This window comes from Pan paniscus, chromosome 4 (assembly GCF_029289425.2).
Source record: "Pan paniscus chromosome 4, NHGRI_mPanPan1-v2.0_pri, whole genome shotgun sequence".
NCBI classification, from domain to species: Eukaryota; Metazoa; Chordata; class Mammalia; order Primates; family Hominidae; genus Pan; species Pan paniscus.
The window spans coordinates 109299177-109320926 of NC_073253.2; the positions used below are offsets into that span (position 1 = coordinate 109299177).

Sequence of the window (21750 nt, forward strand, 5' to 3'; positions counted from 1 at the left end):
GGCCAGAGTGGTGGAGTCTCAGGAAACTTATTTCATTCCTCAGTGCTGTATGCTCATGGAGCAAATGTCCTGCTGTGTCATTCAACCTTCAGGATAGTAGGTGATGTTTATGGGTAATAGCTGGCTACTGGCAATGTGGATACTTGATCCTTGTTTACTAAGAGAAGCTCTCTGTTACCTCAGGCAGTAGGCTGATCTGTGGAATGCAGAGTTCCCTGAGCTGCCTGCTCAGCCCCAGAATGGGGGGCCAAGATGGGCATGGCTACACTGGGCAAGCCTGCCTACAAGTCCCCCAATGGCAGGCATAAGCACAAGCTCAGAGGGGATGTCCATTGGGCGGCCACTGAGTGCCCAGAGGTGTGCCTCAGCATGGAGTTGACAAATCTCTGCTGTCCCAAAATTTCTTCATGAGAAATGGAGACAGCCTAAACTTCTAATCTAGAAGAATGGCTGTTCCAAATACCTGGAGTCTAGGCATAATGCAGAGAGTATGCCACTGCACCAAGGTCTCTGCAAGAGAAGGGAGGGGCAGCTCAGGCTCCTATTCAGGTGAGTATGTACACCAAATGCCTGGGAATATACCCTGGTGAGGAGTGAGAGAACAACCACTGCAGCAATGTCTTTGTAGGCGATGAGAGGGGCAGCTCAGACTACTAGTCCAGGTGAGTGGATATTTCAATTGCCTGGAAGTATATCCCCCAGCAAGGAGTGGAGTGACCCATGGTGAAACAATGTCTTTGCAGGAAAGTTGGGGGCAGCTCAGGCAACAAATCCTGGAACAGGGAAGTACTAAATGCCTAAGAATATGCCCAGGTGTGGAGTGGAGGCAACACCACTACACCAAGATCTTGGGACAGGAAGGGTGGGGTGGCTCAGGCTGCTAATCCAAGTAAGAGTGAGTGTTCTGCATGCCGGGAGTATTACTTGGTCATAGAGTAGAGAGGACCCCTCTGTAGCACAATCTCAGGGGAGAAGGCTGGACACCTGATAATGATTATGTAAACAAGTTCCAGGTTGCAGAGCTGTCCCTGGCTGCAAGTCTTGCCACCCAAGAGAAACCATGGCTTCAGCAATTCTCCTCCCACTCTAGTCTTGTGATGGAAGAGAGCCCAATTCCAGCACCTACTTCGGGGGCATTTTCCATACTTGTCACCCAATTCTGGCTGTGGTGGCCCTTTCCCTGATCTAGAGCAAGCGCTCCAATCTCTGGGCCAAGGTTTAAATGCCCGTGCAGCTGTGCTGCCGGATTGCCAAACAATGGCAGACTTTGTATGTGCCCAGATTAAAAATGGCATACTGCTCTCAGTCCTAGGTCTGGGAAGATGCCCATAGCTTTTCCTGGTGTCTTTCCTTCTCAGTATCTCCCAGCCTCTCCCCACGTTAGCTCCAGGGCTTGAGAGACAAGGTGCTCTCCGTTGGAGTGGGTTGCATGGATCTCTAGTGGAAGGGTGAGTCAAAGTGGAACACTCTCTGCCCCTCTCATATACAGGGGCTTCACTCACTTTTCTCAGCTGAATGCTGTCCTGGGGACTGCTTGCTCACCTTCTTCTGTCTGGGATCTGGGGTGTCTTTCTCTATTCCAGTGAATTCTTCTTTTCCTTCTTGAATTCAAGCTCACAGAGTTTATCATTATGCATTATTTCACTATTTCCATGTGGCTGAGGCATGCTAAAGCCTCAAATTTTCTATCCTGGAAAATTTTTTTATCTTAATAAAGGTTGGGAGGAAAAAGACAAACCACAGACCAGAAAAAAATATTTACAAACCTGATAAAGGACTTGTATGTAGAATATATAAATAACTCTTAAAGTGAATATTAAGAATATAAGCAACTCAACAAAAAATTAGACAAAAGATTTGAACAGCTACTTCACAGAAGAAGATATATGCATGGCAAAACAGTACATGTTCAACATCACTAATCATTAGGGAAATAAAAATTTAAGCCACAGTGACTTGCCACGACATACTTATTTGAGTGGCTAAAATCAAAACGACTGAGCATAGCAAGTGATTGTGAGGATGTGGAGCAAGTGGAACATTTGTACATTTCTGAAGAGAATGTTATATGTACAATTGATCTGGAGGACTGTTTGACAGTTTCTTAAATAATTAAACATATACCTACCGTATGGTCTAGCTATTATCTTCCTACGTATTTACCCAAGAAAACTAAAAGCGTATATTCATGCAAAAACATGCACTTGAATGTTCATAGAAGCTTTATTATAATGGCCAAAAACTGTAAAAAAGTCATATATCCATCAACAAATTACTAGATAAACAATCTGTAGTATATGCATACAGTGGAATACTACTCAGCAGTAAAAAAAAGGATAAACTATGAATGCACACAATAACTTTAATACATTTCAAAATCATTAGTCTGAGTGCAGTGACCCAGACACCCTGTCCCCACAAAATGATAGTACATAATGTGTGATTCCATTTACATAAAATTCTAGAAAACTCTAACCTATAATGGCAGAAAGCAGATCTGTTGTTGCCTGGAGATAGCAGAATGAGAGGGATTACAAAATGATGTGAGAAAATTTTTGGAAGTGCTGGATATGCACACCATCTTGATTGTGATGATAGATTCATAGGTGTATACATGTCAAAACACATCAAATTGTATACTTTAAATGTGTGCAGATTATTGTATATCAATTATACTTTGATGAAGCTATACAAATAAAACTGAAAAGAAAAAAGATAACTACCATAAATATATTGACCCACATCTGAAAATTTTTCTCTTTCTATTTCTGTGTGTGTGTATGTGTCCTGTTTTGAAGTATAGATTAGGTGCAGGGCATCAGCCCTGAACCAGAACAAGGGATGAGAAACTGCGGAGAAGGCTTGCCTCTCCTGAAGGCTTGCAGCAAAGTCTGTTTGCAGATGCTGCTCTCTCCACAGTCACCTACTGTCATCTGTCTGCAGTTTTTCCCAAAGGGAGTCTTAAAACTTATGATTTGCATCTCAAAATTTTTAGTGAGGGAAACTTTCTCCTTTGCTGTTGATTTTTGTTTCTTTTCAGTGGGAAGAAAAATGTAGTCTCATCCAAGATCTCTCCTAAATGCACAGTAGAGTCACAAAAGGAAGGTTTCAGACTCAGGTACCCGGACTGCCATCTTTTCAGAAACCCTGCTTAGGATAGAACATTTTCTCTGTTTATCATCAGTTGGGCTGAGACATTAGTACAGTAGTCCCCACCACCCCGCCACCCACAGTTTCAATTACCCACAGTCAACCAAGATCTAAAAATGATAAATAAAAAATCCAGAAATAAACAATTCCTAAGTTCTCAATTTTTCATTATTCTGAGTAGTGTGATGAGATCGAGAGCCTTCACACTCGGTCCCACTCAGAATGTGAATCATCATTTTTGTCCACAGTATTCATCCTGTATAAGCTACCTGCCTGATTTTATTAACATCATCTGCTCCTGACATCCAACCATCGACATCGTCATGGCTCCATGATCCAGGGTCACCAGAAGCAGGTGATCTTCCTTCTGACCTATGGTCAGAAGGTCAATAGTAGCCTAATTCTACATCACAATGCCCAAGTCATTCAGCTCACTTTATCTCCTCATGTGGGCATTGTGTCATCACAAGAAGAAAAATGAATATAGTACAATAAGACATTTTGAGAGAGAGAGACCACATTCAAATAACTTTTATCATAATATAATTGTTATAATTGTTGTATTTTATTATTAATTATTGTTGTCAATATCTTACTGTGCCTAATTTATAATTTAAACTTTATTGTAGTATGTATTATAGGAAAGAACATAGTTTATATAAGGTTTGATACTATCCATGGTTCAGCATCCAATGGAGATCTTGGAATGCCTACCATTCCAATAATGGGGGATGACTAATATATTTGTTACAATGTTTTCACTGTACTGCTCTAATTTAAGCTAAAGCAACAAACTTGCTCTAGATCCTGATAGCATTTCTTCTTGAAACTCTACTTGCATACTTGACTCAACTTGGGGCCTGGTGCAAAAGTGGTAGATTTGACAGTGCCTGGAGAGGTCATAGGCAGAGAAATCCTGCCTATGGATTTCTCTTATGGCGCTGAGATAACTGGCTAGCCATAGGCAGAAGATTGAAACTGGACCCCTTCCTTACACCATATACAAAAATCAACTCAAGATAGATTAAAAACAAATGTAAAACAGAAAACTACTACAACCCTAGATGACAACCTAGGCAATACCATTCTGGACATAGGAACTGGCAACGATTCATGACGAAGACACCAAAAGCAATCACAACAAAGCAAAAATTGACAAATGGGATCTAATTAAACCTAAGAGCTTCTGCACAGCAAAAGAAACTATCAACAGAGTGAATAGACAACCTCCAGAATGGGAGAAAATATTTGCAAATTATGCCTCTGACAAAGGTCTAATATCCAATATCTATAAGGAACTTAAACAGATTTACAAGAAAAAAAACAACCCCATTATAAAGTGGGCAAAGGACATGAACAGACACTTTTCAAAAGAAGACTTACATGCCACCAAAATGGAATGAACAAAAGCTTAATATCACTGATTAGAGAAATTCAATCAAATTCAAATCAAAACCACGATGAGATACTATATCATACCAGTCAGGATGGCTTTTATTAGAAAGAAAAAAAAAAGGATACTGGTGAGGTTGTAGAAAAAATGAATGCTTGTATACTGTTCGTGGGAGTGTAAATTAGTTCAACTATTGTGGAAGACAGTGTGGCAATTCCTCAAAGAGCTAAAAACAGAACTATCATTCAATCCAGCAGTCCCATTGCTGGATATATACCCAAAGGAATATAAATAATTCTACCGTAAAGACACCTGCATGTGTATGTTCATTGCAGCACTATTCACAATAGCAAAGACATGGAATCAATCTAAATGCTTCAGTGGTAAACCGGATAAAGAAAATGTGATACATATACAGGATGGCATACTATGCAGCCATAAAAGAATGAGATTATGTCCTTTGCAGGAACATGGATGGAACTGGAGGCCATTATCCTTAGCAAACTCATGCAAGAACAGAAAACCAAATACCGTATGTCCTCACTTATAAGAGAAAGCCAAATAATGAGAACACATGGACATAAAGAGGGGAACAGTGTACACTGGGGCCTACTTGAGGGTGGAGGGTATGAGGAGGGAGAGGATCAGAAAAAATAACTATTGGGTACTAGGCCTCGTACCTGGGCGATGAAATAATCTGTACAACAAACCCCCATGACTCACGTTTACCTTTGTAACGAACGGGCACATCCTGCACATGTATCCCTAAACTTAAAATAAAAGTTTTTAAAAAATAAGAATAAAATTTGCCTCAAAATCAGAGAAAATATATAATAAGTATTCTTAAATTTCCGTGTACATTATTATATTGTATAAAATGTTAATTCAAAGTCAGCTTGGCTTACTCTTATACTACAGCATAATAGATATAGGAATAGCTCCAACATTTGAATTCAATTATCAAAATACAAGTTGACCAACAAGCTAATAAAATGTAACCTTGTCAAAGCAAATTCACTAAGTATAAATTAAATAGCTTCCTTCTCTCTATTTTAATCAATTTGCAAGGACTACATTTTAGATAAAGCCATCATTAAATTATAAGTTAATAATATTTCATGTGTTAGAACAGCATGTGTTAATTTTATTGTAACCCTAATACTTTTCAAAATCAATCACTGCTTTCTAGAAAGTAAAATTTTCACATGGGCTAGCATTTGACTTTTGCAGAATGTCATTCTTCTGTGTTGTATGTCTCACACTTGCTGTGGGGGAGTAGTTGTTTCTTTTGATAAGGGGTGGATTTTTGTTTGTTTGTTTTATTTTGCTGTCTATAAACTTTTGAGAGGAGGAATTAAATTGTGTGTTTATGACATGTTTATTACCTATTTGCTGGATAGATTCAGTATTTAAAATGAAACATACTGGCATCATAACTGTTTTTTCTTCTAAAGGTATGAATGGGTTTGATCTGCAAAAGTAGTAATAATTTTTAAGTATAGGACTATGAAAACAGAAACATGTTATTATTCTGAGGTTATGAAATAGAGCATAATGGTATTTATCTATTATGCTCAGTCATGCACCTCGTTTTTAAAATGAATATTGAGAGCCTACCTTATCTAAGGTACTTCATTAGGTACTGGGGAAACAGAGCAGTAAATAAGATAAGGAATCCCTAACCTCATAAAGTTTCTATTCTGTGAAGGAAGACAGGTAATGAACAAGTATTAACTATTGCCTCATGTACTTATTTTTTTGTGGTGAGAACACTTAAAATCTATTATCTTAGCAATTTTCAAATATGACCTATTAACTATAAGTCACCATGATTAACAATAGGTTTCTTGAATTCATTCTTCCCATCTAACTGAAATTTTGTGTCTTTTGATAGACATCTCCAAAACCCCTCTACCCTCCAGGTTCTTATAACCACTGTTTTACTCTTTGTTTACATGAGTTTGATTTTTTTAACACTCCATATGTAGAATATATAAATAACTCTTACAAATCAATAATAAGACAAATGGCCCAATATGAGTCAAAAATTTGAAAAGACACTTCACAAAAGAAGACGTAGAAATTTTGTTTCATGCCAATAAGCACATGAAACAATACTCAACATCTTTAGTCATCAAAGAAATGTAAATTAAATTCATGAGCTACCACTACATGCTAACTTGAATGGCAGAAATTAGAAGTCTGACAGCACCAAATATGGGTGAGTATGTGGAGCAACTGATACACTCATGTATTACTGGCGGAAAGGTAAATTGTGCAATAACATTGGAAAACTATCTGGCATTTTCTTATTAAGATAAACATATACATATTACATGGCCAAGCAATTCTACATCTAGATATTTATACAAGGGAAACAAAAACGTATGTCTACACAGAGACTTGTATGTGATTATTCATAACAGTTTTATTCCTAATAGCAAAAAAACTAGGCACAATCCAAATTTTCATCAATGTGTGAATGGGAAAACAAATCGTAGTATGTCAATAATATAGAATACTACCAATTAGCAAAAGACAAGAGGGTTTCCTGATACACGTAACAATATGAATAAGTTTTTAAAATATTTTCATAAGCTGGGCATGGTAGCTCACGCCTGTAATCCCAGCACTTTGGGAGGCTGAGGCAGGCGGATCACCTGAGGTCGGGAATTCAAGATCAGCCTGACCAACATGGAGAAACCCCGTCTCTACTAAAAATACAGAAAAAAAAAAAAAAATTAGCCAGATGTGGTGGCACATGCCTGTAATCCCAGCTACTTGGGAGGCTGAGGCAGGAGAATCACTTAAATCCGGGAGATGGAGGTTGCAGTGAGCCGAGATTGCGCCACTGCACTCCAGCCTGGGCAACAAGAGCGAAGCTCCTTCTCAAAAAAAAAAAATATATATATATATATATATATATGTGTGTGTGTATATATATATATACATACACACACATATGTGTATATATATACACGCATATACATACACATATGTATATATACACATATATACACGTGTATGTCTATATACACATATATACACGTGTATGTCTATATACACATATATACACGTATATATATATTTATATTTTGAAAAACAAAAGAAAACAAGACACAAAAGAGTATATACTGTGTGCTTTTATTATATGAAATTCTAAAGTAAACATATCTAATTCTATACTGACAGAAAGCAGATCCATTGTTAATGGAGTCCAGGGGTCAAGAGAGGTTGGAAAGGAGAACAAAGGAAACCCTTTGGGTTGATCAAAATGTTCTATATTTTGATTGGCTCATAGTTACGTGACTGTATATAGTTTTCAAAACTCATCAAACTGTATACTTAAAATATGTTAATTTGGCCGGGTTTGGTGGCTGAATCCCAGCACTATGGGAGGCTGAGGTGGGAGGATCGCTTGAGGTCAGGAGTTTGAGCACAGCCTGGAAAACATAGGGAGACCCTGTCTCAAAAACAAAAAAACAAACAAAAAAAGAAATAAAAATTAGCTGGGCATGGTGGTGTGTGCCTGTAGTCCTAGCTACTCAGGAGGCTGAAGTGCTGATTGCTTAAGCCTGAAAGTTTTAGGTTACAGTGAGCTACGATCATACCACTGTACTCCAGCCTGGTGACACAATGAGACACAGTCTTAAAAAAAGAAAAAAAAAAAGAAAAAAAAAAAAAGGGCTGGGCGCGGTGGCTCACGCCTGTAATCCCAGCACTTTGGGAGGCCGAGACGGGCGGATCACGAGGTCAGGAGACCAAGACCATCCTGGCTAACACAGTGAAACCCCGTCTCTACTAAAAATACAACAAAATTAGCCAGACGTGGTGGGGGGCGCCTGCAGTCCCAGCTACTAGGGAGGCTGAGGCAGGAGAATGGCGTGAACCTGGCAGGCAGAGCTTGCAGGGCCGAGATCGCGCCACTGCACTCCAACCTGGGAGACAGAATGAGACTCCGTGTCAAAAAAAAAAATCAAATGTTATTGTTTTTTTAATTACACCTTAATAAAGTTGATTTATAAAAATATGGTCATTTGTCTCTTAAAGGCATACTCAAGTTTGTCTTTTATTCTTCCAGGTCAGGAAAAAGTTGGCTTTTAACTCTGCAAAACCCTGAGTATTTTGGGCTCTCTTTACTTTTACTTGCCAGCCAGCCAATGCTTTTGTGAGCTCAACTCTTTTATATTGTACCTTGTGAAATACAGCCAAACATATAAGTAATACCTGCTGCTAACATTGCTACTTGTTTATTGGGATGTAATTTCCCCTCCAGCGGTTTCTACAGACGACAGTGTTACCACATTTTGCCATTAGGTAACACGGACATTACGTTCATAGCTTCCATGATCAGTTTCCTCCTCATCCACAGAACCACCACGTAGGCCAATGCCACATATTTTAAGATTATATCATGGCATCATCCTACAGCTCATACCAAATTCTGTATTAATCAGGTTAGTCTGCGAACAATCTCAGGGTCTTAAAGTAGAAAATATATGTGTCCCACATTACATGTCCAAAATGAATCCACAGTAGGGCTTTTCTCATCATTGTCACTCAGGGACTCAGGGTGATAGAGGCCCCAGACATGGCTTCAAGGTGAGGAAGGGTTGGAAAGCTTCACACTGGCAAGGAGCTAGAAAAGTATGAAGAGAAGAATTTGTACTCCAGATTAGAGGAGATCTGGATATTTGTGCACTTCGATATTATTTTCCTTAAGAGCACAAGGTTAGACATTAAAATTAATTACTTCCTCCTAATCACTCAAAACCTGTAGCAACGCTGTAACCAGAGTGCCAACAAGAGTAATAACAACCCTAACATAAATTCTTGCACAGTTAAAAGACATGAACAAATTATAAATATAAGCGTTATCTTGAAAACTAAAAAGGTAAACATGGCTCAACTGAGTTGGTATAAGGGAAAAGGGTTGAAGCTACTGAGTTTGAGAGACAGGAGCAAAATGCACTAGAGAATCATGCAGAAAGCCCTTCCAAGAGAGAGACAAGACAAAATGCACACAAGAGCAAGTTTGGGGAGAATCATGCAAAAAGCCCTTCCAATAGACAACGCTTGGCTAAACTCAACCCAATAATAATGCGGTTGAATGGCTTCTGTGCAGAGACATATTCCTCTGTGGCTTGCTGTATTCTGCTGTATTTTTATTTTCAAAATACCTGTACTTTGTTGTTAGCTGTTATTATTTGTGTAAAAGGTTAATGTGTTGGACAGAAAAAAACTATGTATGAACAAATGTGATCTATATGGTACATTAGTATCTCCTATTTACCAAACATGTACTTATTTATATTACAGAAATATGCATTATAGTGGAAAGGCTATATTAAACAGGAGAGCATGATGGTGACATAGAATCTATGGCCCATCGTTACTCTACTTTGAAGGAATCAGGGAAGGCTTTCTGGAGGAAGCAACTGAAACTAAGATTTGAGGTATTTTTCAAGGCCAAGCTGTTGCAAAGGACAAGAAGAAAGTATTTCAAATGGGAAGAAAATTTTGGAGAAATGTTCAGAGGCAAAAAGACAAAAAGCAAAAAAAAAAAAAAAAAAAAAAAAAAAAAAAAAATCCAGTACTTTTTTTGGAAAAGCTAAAAGAAGTTCAGCATTTTTGGATGTGAGAAAGTGAATGGTGTGAGGTGAAATTAGAGAATTGGAAAAGGGTTGAATCATGAGGGGCTGTAGGCTATGTGGATGTTTTTTTTCTTGGTAAAAGTGGAAGGAAGTGACAAGATAAAAATGGACTAAGATTGGATTATTACAGAGGCAAGAATGAGAGCAAGGAGACCAGTGAGAAGGTTATTGCAGCTGTCTAACAAAAAGTTGATCATGGCGTGGACAAAACTAATTATAGTGGGGTCAGGAGCAAACGGATTGAAGAGTTATCAAAGAGGTCAAACATGTAACGGTACCGTATGTTTGTGTGGAGTGAGGTGGGAATAGGCTGGTTGAAAAGTCAAGAATATAAGGTTACTTTTGGACCTGTTACGTCTAGAACATCAGAGGTGTGGTCCAGTTGCTAGATATATGAGCTTGGATTTCAGAAAACCAGTATGGGCTGAGGCATAAATTCATAGTTATTAAAACCATGCAGTGAATATGAGAATTTAGTAGAGGCTAAGCTACAATTAGAAACAGGGCTGGATATTCAGGGATGTTTATCTATATTGGCTGCTCCGTGGTTGAGTGCCAGGAAGAATAGGAGGCAATCAGCACTTTTCCTTTTCAGCCCCCAAGGGACCCAGGTTGACTAAGCTGCTTTCAGTGGTATCTGTTGGGACTGTTCAAGATGTTGGGCTGCCATAAGTCTCTGAAAATTATAAATATGTATTATTATAGTCAGGTGCATGGGCTTAGCTTTACCACTTATTCATCATGAGAACTTGGGCAATTTCTCTGAGCCTCAGTTTACTTACATCTAAAATGAGTATAAGTATTATAATTAACACATTGAGTTACTGTGAGGATTCAAGTATTTAATACTTGAAAATGGCTTAAGACACTGTTTAAATAAATACACACTACCCTTCTTATCTTTAGGTTCAGCATGCACATAGAGGTAGAGGGCACAGAAAGACTAGGAGACAAGAAATATTGGAGGATGGAGTCTGTGTGCTGCTCTCTATAAACACAGGCAGGAAATAATAAGAGGTGGTGGGTACAATTCAAGTGTGCCCATTCTCCTTTTAAAGATATGCAGCCACCTGCAATATGGTTCATTACCTCCAGGGCCAGGCACTGTGCTGTGTGTGACACCCACAGTAACTTACCGAGTGAGTGAGTGAGTGAGAAACTCCCCTAAAAGTGATGCTTTCTTGGCATTTTCTTTAACATCTCTATAGATTACCATTCAGATTGGGAAATTGCAGTCCATGAATCAGTTCTTCTGAGTTGAAAGTAAAACAAATGTTTAACGAGACAGAATTTACTGTGCTGGATGTTGGCAGGACTTGAATCTCTAAGGCTGATGTTGTCCCACATACATACATAGGTAAAATACCTGCATTCTTCATTCATTTATTCATTCAGTCAATAAATATTTACTGAGAGCTTCCATTGTGCAGGGTATCACTCTAGATTCTTGAGATGTATCAATGATCCAAACAGGCAAAAATGCCAGTCCTCATGCAACCTATATTCCACATAATAAGGAAGGCATAGAGAAGGTGTGGATAATTCATGTAAAATAATTTGCATAGGTTTTCCGGAAACAAAATTCTCGATCTGACTGGTGAAATTTTTCATGAGTCTGTCTCTACTTTCTGACAAACTTTATTCCCATCCTGGTAAGCACCTCTTCTATGTATGTATGTCTAGTATGTCCTACATTCCCAGTTCATATATGCTTCAGAATTTTAAGTATGCTAGAAACCATCTGATCTAAACTTCTCATTTTATAGATATGAAAATTAAGACCTCCTCAAATTAAAGGAACGTGGTTTAAGGCTTCAGAGTGAGTGGCTGTGTTTGGCAAATATGTGATTACCTGTAACAGACTTCCCCTGAAAATTAGGTAAAAGGAAATACAAAAAATAATTCAGCCACTTTTTGTCTCACTGTAATGCAGGATGCTCTCACTCTTGAGTCTTCTAATATCTATTTATAACGTAATTCTCTGTAGAAGACATAGTACTTAGAAATGAATTTTGTACAAGCAACATTAAACACAAACATAGCAGTGGCTTAAATTAGACAGAAATAGATTTCTCTGTCATGTGAAATAAATATGGAGACCGGCAGCTCAGGGGTGGTGTGGTAGCTCTGCAATCTTTAAGACACAGATCCTGGCAGTTCACCTCTCCACCACCCCTGGAGTGTGGCTATTGTCCTCATGTCCACCTTGGCTCCTCTAGCCACCATATCTGTATTCTAGATAGCAGGGTAATGGTAAGGGAGAATGGGGCAAAGGATATGTGCCACTGTACTGGTATGAGTCAGGGTAGATCTGAGAAGCAGATCCACGAGGAGGAAAAGAGTAAGGGTTTAGGGACTTGATCTTCCACACTGGTTAAATTATTTATATTGTGCTCTGTTGGTTCTTTGTATGGTGCTAGGCCTGAAGAGAGCAGGACAGGCTCTCTTTGTGGCCAGTGTTATAAGTCAATGTGGCTAGGCTGTAGTCCCCAGTCATTCAGACAAACTCTAATTTAGACGTTTCTGTGAAAATATTTTGCAGGTATAATTAAAGTCTCTAATCAGTTTAAGGAAGGCTATCCTAGATGACCTGGGTGGGCCTGATTCAATCAGTTGAAAGGCCTTAGACGTAGAACTGAGACTTTCTAGAAGCAGAAGGAATTCTACTTGACAGCAGCTTCAGCTCATGACTGAGAGTCCCAGTCTAGCTTTCCTGACAGCCTGCCCTACAGATACCAGACTCGACTCACCAACCCTGACAAGCACATAAGCAGATATACAGATATATATAGCCAGTTAGCCCTCCATATCTGAATTTTGGGAAAAAATGAATGGTTGTATCTACTGAACATATACAGACTCTTATTTCTTGTCATTATTCCCTAAACAACACAGTATAACAACTATTTACGTAGCATTTGCATCGTATTAGGTATTATAAGTAATCTAGGTATTATTTAAAGTATACAGAAGAATGTGCATAGGTTATATGCAAATGTTACTCCATTTTTTATAAGGGATTTGAGCATCGGTGGACTTTGGTATCCTGGGGGCATCCTGGAACCAATCCCTCATGGGTACTGAGAGATAACTGTATGTGTGTGCCCCCTCCTCGTTGTTTCTCTGGTGAAACCCTAAGTAATATAGACATGATATGAGAGAGAATAATGAAACTCTGGAACCCATGAGGACAAAGACAAAGTAGAACCTGCATCAATCTCTACCTCCAAGCCTCCAACTTTGGTGATGCTGGTGACCTGTAAGGGAAGTTAGTGCTGTTGGTCACGGAGCTAACATGTACCTTGTCCAGGATTTGGAGAAGCTAAAGGAGGAGATTCAGCAGGAGTTGCTGCAAACCTGGCCTCTATCTCAAACTGACAAGGTGAGCCAGCAGATCTGTGATAAGGTGCATGAGCTGTAACAGCACCTGACTCTACACCAGCCCTCCTAGCATAAACATGGCTGCTGCTTTGCCTCTACCATCCAAGATTGTGTAAATTTCTCTTGTGGCCCATGCTAGCTCAGAACCATATGGGGAACATAATTCTGGTATGTATCATTCTAATTTAGTCAAGTTGACACAGTAAAAACCCACCACAGCCAGTATCTTTGGAGAGGTTTCTTGGAATCTTCCACATGACACTTTTATAGCTCATTAGCCTGAACTTAGTAACATAACCACACCTGGGAGCAAGGCTAAACATCAAGGGTTTTCTTCTAAAGAAGGTGAATATGGATCTTGGAGAAGATAACCAGGCCTCTCTGCCAGAGTATTACTATTTATAGAACCCAGTTCCTACCTTCTGGAGCTTAATTTTTTAGGAGGAGAAATAAGACACTGCACAAACCTGTACTGAGCTTTGAGTTTTCAGCTAACTAGAAATAGTTGCCCTTCATAGTCCCTTGGAAAACTTCATGGAGTGTTTTTATGTTTAAAGAACTTTTCATATATGAAAGTGTTTTCCTCAGGACAGCAGTGAACCAGTGTAGGCGTGTGATTCTTCACCCTGGGTGTCAGAGTGTGTTTTATATGGATTAGCAGCAAGACTTTTTAAAGGCCTTTCTAGGAGCTGTGTTTTTTCACTGCAAGAAGAAAATGCAGGGTCGATGGCCAGGGCCCTCCCTTATATACATGGAATGACTTGGGGAATCTCCTTTAATACAATGAAAAGGAAACTAATTTATAGCATGGATTTACACAGATAAAACAGATTTTATTACATATCCCTTTGTACAAATTCAACCAAATCAAATGCTCATATTTGTGCAGTAATAACATTTAATATTTACTGAGCTTTACCACAGGCCAGGCACTACTCAAAGTGATTTATGTAGATTACTGCCTTTAATTTCACAAGAAAGCCATGTGGTACTTACTATTATTGTCACAGGCCCTTAAGGGGGGTCATTTGACACCAGTGAGTCCTTTTCCATCCCGGTGCTGTTCACACCAATAGAACAAGACCGGTTTGCGTGAAGTAGAGCAAAAACTTTATTTGTTGATCAAGGAATGGAGAAGGGCAGCTCAAGCTCAAAGCACCTTCCTAGGGGATGTGGTGAAGGGGGACTTTTAAGATCTCTTAGGCCATGAAGGTGGAGACTGCGGGCGAGCATTTCCGGAAAGATGCGGGGCCTTCGAGGGAGAAGTGGAGTGTGTGTAGTCTTCTTTCTTTTGCACTGGACCCTGTGTGTGCCTAGCAAAGTGCATCTCCTCCTCCACCTCCATCCCCTGCAGAGATTTTATAATGGTAGTGAAGGGAATATTCAGGTAGGGGTAGCACTGATGAGCTCAGTTCTCATCTTTTCATTTGGCTCATTCGTGGTTACTGGCGGTCAGCCTGCCCTTGTTTTCTTTAAGCAAGCACAGCTGCCAGCACAGGTTTATTTCAAAGTTTCTGGGGCTATTTAAACGAATTGAGGTCATGTTGTTGTGATGTTACTATTATTCACATTTGATAGATAAGGAATTGAAGCACAGACAGTAAAGTAAATTGAACAAGATCACATAAACAGCCGGGATGAACTCAGGACATGGGCATCTCCTTGATGCACTCCCAGCGCCTGGCTGGTCCCTGAAAAGGCATGTTCAGTATTCTCTCTTTACTAGAGCAGGAAAGTGAATACAAGGGCAAAGTGCCTCAACAGCAAGGAACTAAACCAGAAGGGGTTTCTACTTAGCTCATAGATTACTAGAAAGTTCCGTTAATTGGAAGTCCCATTCTAGGATCATTCCGATTAAACGCAGTTAAATAAATAACTTCTCACTATATTGGAATCAACCCTAAAAGGAAAACTTGGAGACTTGAAAGGAGAGGATAGGGAAGGAGGGGCAGAGGTGGGTGGCTTAGCACCACCATTCAGACCTCCCTGAGTGCTCCTTTGGTGCTGTGCAAGCTTCCTTCCACAGTTATTAGAGCAGTGTGTTAGCTAAATGCTGCCAGGGCAGATGCTGTTTGTTCCTCTGTAGCTCCCAGAGCGCCTATGGGGGCTTTGCAAATCACAGAGGCTCAATACTGTTTCAGGAAGGAGTAATTGGAAGAAGGGGCTTGGGAGCAAGGTATCAGTTTAGAACCTTCCAGACTGGTACAGTGTGTTCCATTTAACACTCCAGGCAGCAGAATTTGCTTTTTTCCTGTGTCACCAGGATCTACAGGGGCCGGGAACCCATAAGTGGCACATAACTAGCCTGTTGTCTTTGGGGGGTTGGTGGAGGGTTTGATGCAGAGACCACCCAACTGTGCTTTTTATGCAAACAGCCAGCCCTGAGACCCCTCCGTAAGAAGGTAATCAGATGGCAGAGGATATGATTTTTCATGGATCTTAAATTTGCTTCGTACCTCTTTTTGCCATATGGCTGACAGGCAAAACCGTGGACAGGTTGAGTGTTGCATAAAATATGAAATGAGCCTGAAGCCAGTGAATCCATGGAGGATTGTTTTTCTTCTTTCGGGCATGTGATAACAAGGGGTCCCCTGCATAACAAACAGCCGGCCGGCATTCACCTCTTGTCTCAAAATCTTCTTGGCGCCCGTTTTTGTTTTTTCAACTTGGAAATGGAATATATGAAAGACAGACTGAACAGTGGCAATCAAAATCCAGAAGGCTGGAGACATTTCTGCCATTCACAGAATTTATGAAAATCCCTTGTCTGGAAGGCTCTTGGAGAGCTCAAAATGCTCGGCGCGGCTGGTGAGTTCCCTGCAGCAGCTGGAAGTGGAGCTATAAATAGAGCGGGGAGGGAAGCGCCCTCCTGAGGGGAGCGGGCGGGAGATTCCCGGCTCTCCCCTCCGCCGCCGCGGCGTAGAAAAGGCGCTTTCTACGCCGGGGGAAGCCGGCTGGCGGGCGCGCGGCCTTAACCCGTGCGACGCCGGGCAGCTCCTGCGGCAGCCGGGGAGGGCGTGATGGAGACCACGCTGGAAATGGGAATCAAGGCACGTTACTAACCTTGTACTGGAACAATACATAGTCTGCGATTTCTCTCCCTCCCTGTCTTTCCTCTGCAGCTCCCTCCGGTTAACACCCGAAATTCGGCCTTAGAATACACACACACGATGGAATTTGTTCCATATCTTTTTTTTTAACCTTCGATAGGCATAAATCCAAACCTAAAATTAAAATCATCCCCAAATTTGGTTTTGGGAATCATGTTGGTTTTCACCCTTGAGCGGCGTTCCCTCCCCAGTGCCGCATGCTGCTTAAGGACTGTTACTTTCTTGGGGAGGGAAGTATCAAATGGAAACGGTGTGTGTGTGCGCGCGCGCGTTTATTTTTGGCGCATGCACACCCCTCGGTAGCCTCAAGGTCGGCGATACCCTGAGCCTTCGGGCCCCCGCCTGCAGGACTCGCTCCTGCCAGCCAAGGACTCAAGAAGGAGGGAGTCCCCAGTCCCGGCGGGGCGCCTGGGATTCGGTTCAATATTTAGCACAGTCAGTACCGAAGCAGGGGCAGCCAGGTGGGAGCTGGGCGCCCCAAAGTTGGACCCCAATCAGCAGCGAGTGGGCAGCGGGGGCCTGACGTGCCCGCGCGCGCGCCCCGGAGCTCTCCGGCCGGCTCTCTGCTCCCCGAAGCTGGGGAGCCGGGGGCGCTCTCCCGGGCCGCAAGCAGGCACGGAATTTGACGCCCGAGAGGCAGATGGTCCTGACTAGGACTCCTGATTCTTCTCAGATGGAAACAGTTTCCAGTTTCTCCCGGTGAACCTGCCGGAATTCTCAGTGGACTCGATCTTCAGCTTTGTCCACTGGCGCATTTCACCAAGGCCGCATTTACCGCTTTGAGGCAAATTTGAGCTTCAAATGGAGTGGGACTCCTGGTTGCAGAACGAGGTAAGCTCGCGACTAAGGTGACATTGACTAGGGCCACAGATTTAATGGGGACCAGCCTCCCCTAGGGAGGATACTAAAGTGAAGTTTGCCTGGGCTTTCACTCCTCCCCTCCCTCTTGCTTACTTTTCTCCAGCACCCACTCGTACCTTAAAAAGAAACATTCTCCTGGGTGGGTGACTCCCTTAGGCTATATTCACCATTTGAGAGTTCTGCACTAGAGGCCATGCCACAGTGCGACCTGAAGTTCCCTATCCTCCCTTCCATCTTCCATCCTTCCCCCCTTGTCCTCTTTCTCGGCTCTCCTCTTTTCCTTTTCCAATCTTTTATTTATTTTGCCATCCCTCTTTCGAACTTCTTTTTCCTGTCTATGAAAATATGAACCAAATGAAGGGAGAGAGGGCAGAAGGTTGTGATTTTTCTGTGTAATGCTGAGGTTATAGGGTATATGGATTGATGGTTTATGAGTTATTGATTTGGTTTTGTTGAGCACCTACTCTGTGCTGCTGTTCAACTTCTTCAAGTTGGGAGTGACCAGACTGTTTTCTAGAAAATAAATTGCCCCAAGAACTTTGTCCTACCTCCTCTACTTCTTTCTCTAGGGTGTGGGAATGCGCATCTGCAAGACCAGGGGATGCAGAGCTTGCAGGAAGGAGGAAACTCACTAGGTTCAGGCTGGTTTGGTGCCTTTATGCCCTCAAGCCATGGGTAGTTAAAACAAAAATCACACATAAATAATACTAATAACACATTTATTGAACACCTGCTGTGTTTGTGGTATTGTTCTAAGAACTTTACAAATACTAACTCATTTAAACCTCATAACTACCCCACAGAGTAAGGACTACTATTATGTCTTTTTTACAGATGGGGTAACTCAGAAACAGATGATTAAGTAATTTATTCATAATCATACAGTTAGTAAGTGGGGGAACCGAGATTGAAGCTCAGCATCTGAGTCTAGAACAGAGCTCTTCATACATTACATATCTCTGTCACTCACATATTCATCCATTCCCTCTGTGCCAGGTGCTGTGCTAGGAGATGCAACAGTGGACAAGGCAACCAAGATCCTTGGAGCTTGTATTTCAGTTGAGGGAGACAGACTATGTATCAATAAACAAACTATATAATTTCAGGTAGTGGTAGATATTATAAAGAAAAGAGAACAGAGTAATGTGCTAGACTGGTTACCTTCATATGGTGAGTGGACAGGGAAGTTCTCTTGGTGGTAGTGACATTCAGACTGAGACCCTGAAGAACTGAGAAGAAAGACAAATAGCCAATGAATGTATGAAGTGATGGTTGTTACCTTTAGTAATCATGGAAATGCAAATTAAGTCCACATTGAGATATTCTTTTATATGCATTTGGTTGGCCCCAAATTAAAAAGTTTGGCAATATCAAGTGGTTGAAGAAGATGTGGGTCCAAAGGATGTTCAAACATTGCTGATGGGAGTATGAATCGTACAATGACTTTGGAAAACAGTTTGATATTATATCCTAATTTGAACATTTGAACATGTGTGAACAAACAGTTCAACTTGCTTTTAGGTTTATACCTGTGAGAAACTTTTTACATGTTCGACAGAAGACATGCACGTGAATATGCTTAACAACCTGGTTTCCAATAATGAAAACCTGGAGGGACCACCAAGGCCTGGCATCTTGAGCTAGTGATGAATACAAGCTCAATAATAGCATAATATTAAAAACTACTAAAATAAAAACCCAACTAGGTAGGGGTGTGTGTGTGTGTGTATGTGTGTATGTATGCAATAATGTTATATAAATGGGAAAGCAAGAGAATGATGAATATGAAATTTGTGATTTTGTGATTATGGTTACCTCAGATGGAGGAGAAACAGAGGCACCATACGGTTAGTTAGAGGCAAGTCAGTGACTGTGTTTTGGCAGGTCACAATTGAGTTTTGGCTGGTAAGGCCAGGTATGCTTGTTACGTTATTAAAAATAACGAGTAAATAACAAAGTATGACAGGGCATGCATGGGCTAATGATGAGAGTGTATGGTGGACCACGTATTAAGATGAACTCAGTTCTATGTACTGTGGTCCTAAGTGGAAACAGGAAAGAAAGGAATGCAGACACTTTTGTCAGGGGGAGGGCTCTACCAGGAGAAAGAAGTTTGATGTTTTTAAGGAAGAGAAAAGCAGCCTAGAGCGACGCAGTGGGTCAGCAGATTAGAGAGGTGGACTGGGACCAGATCCTGCAGGGCTTTGCAGGTCAAGGTAAAGGGTGGAAAAGTTTTAAGCAGTGAAGAGATGTGATTGGGTTTAAGATTTTAAAAGACCATTGTGGAGCTGCGTGGAGACTGGACTATTGGAGGGGCATTTGGGAGGCCTCTGCAATGGTAGAGGAGAGAAGCTGATGGCAGGACGTGACTGTGTTTCGGCAGGTTACTTACTGCACAGGAGACCAGCTCGGGGGGTCAAGTCGCTGAAATTCAGCCCATGTTCCTCTTGCCAGGAAATGTCCCAGTGCCAGGCTGTGAAAGCCTGGAGGAAGGACGTATTTTTCAAATTGCACAGAGAGCTCTGTAGGCCAGCAATAGCCTGTTGGTGCATCTGGGTGGTGGGCATAGACTTGAGGAGAAGTGGATAGATTCAGGACACAATTGAGGGCAGAATGGACAAGGTTTGGGTGATGGATTAGATATAAGGGTTATTAAGGGAAAGAGAGGAAACAAAAGAAATTCCTGGATTTTTATTTAACTGCAAGGATAGTGGTGCTGTGTACAAAGAAGAGAAAGAGCAGGGAAGATTCACATTCAAAGAAATCATATTTTGGACATATCATATTATTTTTAAAATGCTATCATACAGCCAAGTACAAATGTCAGATAGTGAGACATGAGTATGAAGCTTGAGGGAGATTTTAGGGCAAGAGTCATAAATGTGGGAAGTATGAGCATATAGGTGATATAGCTCAAGTTCTCTACTTAGTTGTCATTGTCAGATTGTGAATTCCTTTGGGGCAGAGAAATTATGTGTTTTTTCCCCTAGCAAAGTATAAGGAATAATAGGTTATCAGTAAATATTTGTTGAATAGATGACAGAAGGATGCATAAACAAAGGGAAGGTGGGTAACTAGCCCAGGTTTCTGATGCTGCTGGTGTCTGAAGGCTGAGGCTGTGTTGTTTTCAATCCCTCTTTGGGCTGAGGCAAGTCTAATGGTAGTGCTAGCCCTTTACGAGACCCCAGAGCTACTCTGAGAAGCCAGAAATGGCAGGAACTAGACAGTGAAGACGCAGGATGGCCAGGAGAGCCCCTGAAGGTCAAACAAGGAAGAGGAAAGAGTGTTGAGCCAGAAACAGGGTCACAACTAAGAATATGGCTGACCTCATGGGTGATGGGAGACAGTGAAATCATTGAGAGAAGATAGGACTGAAGTGGGTGAACGAAAGGATCAGGCTGTTGGTACAAGTGGAGCCATGAGATTTGGTTTAAAGGCCAGTGTATTGCAGACATTTTTCACAGTCACCAGGTAATTAGCTCGGCACTGGCCGAAACACTCCCTAACAGCCCTAGCCCCACAGTACCTCAGGCTGTGTGTTGTCCCTTGTGAAATCTCATTTAGAAAATGGTTGCTAAGGCATTCCCATACCAGATATCACATCCCATCACGCTGCTATGAGTATGCAGCACTTAGCCTGCATGTGGGTTTCCAATACCTCTGCAATGCCCTCTTGGTACTGGGATTGGGCAGCTGGCCCTGCCCTGCTACATTTGGGCTTGGCATGGTTCTCCCATGCCACCACATCCCATGCCCTTGGGGACATTTATTTTGTCAGCCTCCACCCTCTCGTTGCAGTTCACATCTCTTTACTTATCTCTGTTCTTTCCTCAAATGGATCCCTTATGTCCCTTATTTACTGGTGTACCTTAGTGCCTGGCACAGTGCCTGACATACGGTGTGTGAGCAGCAATTGTGAAAGGGTGCAAGGAAGGAAGGAAGGGAGTGAGGGAAAATGAAGAATTTTTTTTGCTTGGCTTTGAGGTGATCAAGATGAGACCATCCCATTCTCACTAATGATAAAGTTACAAGGACCTCCCTTTCCTCAGACAGCTGAGTATGGCATTGCTTAACAATGTAGGCTTTGGGATATAATAGACCTGCAGTTCCATTCTGGCTCTACCATATGTGGCTTGGTTAGGTCACAATCTCTTAGAGACTATTTATTTATCTGTAAAATGTGGATAATAACAAAACCTAC

At 41.3% G+C, this 21750-nt stretch overlaps 1 protein-coding gene across 2 annotated transcripts in view; it reads left to right on the forward strand.

Moving 5' to 3' along the window:
• The window catches only part of KCNN2 (potassium calcium-activated channel subfamily N member 2), an 827086-nt gene that overhangs the window by 366833 nt on the left and 438503 nt on the right, over window positions 1-21750 (forward strand). Inside the window, exon 1 of one of the 2 annotated variants that reach the window (XM_063604595.1) lies at window positions 16983-17519. The exons of the other annotated variant lie outside the window; for it this stretch is intronic. The gene's annotated coding sequence lies outside the window, so the exon portion shown is untranslated. Of the gene's footprint in view, window positions 1-16982; window positions 17520-21750 lie in introns of those variants that run through there. 2 annotated transcript variants of the gene reach the window in all.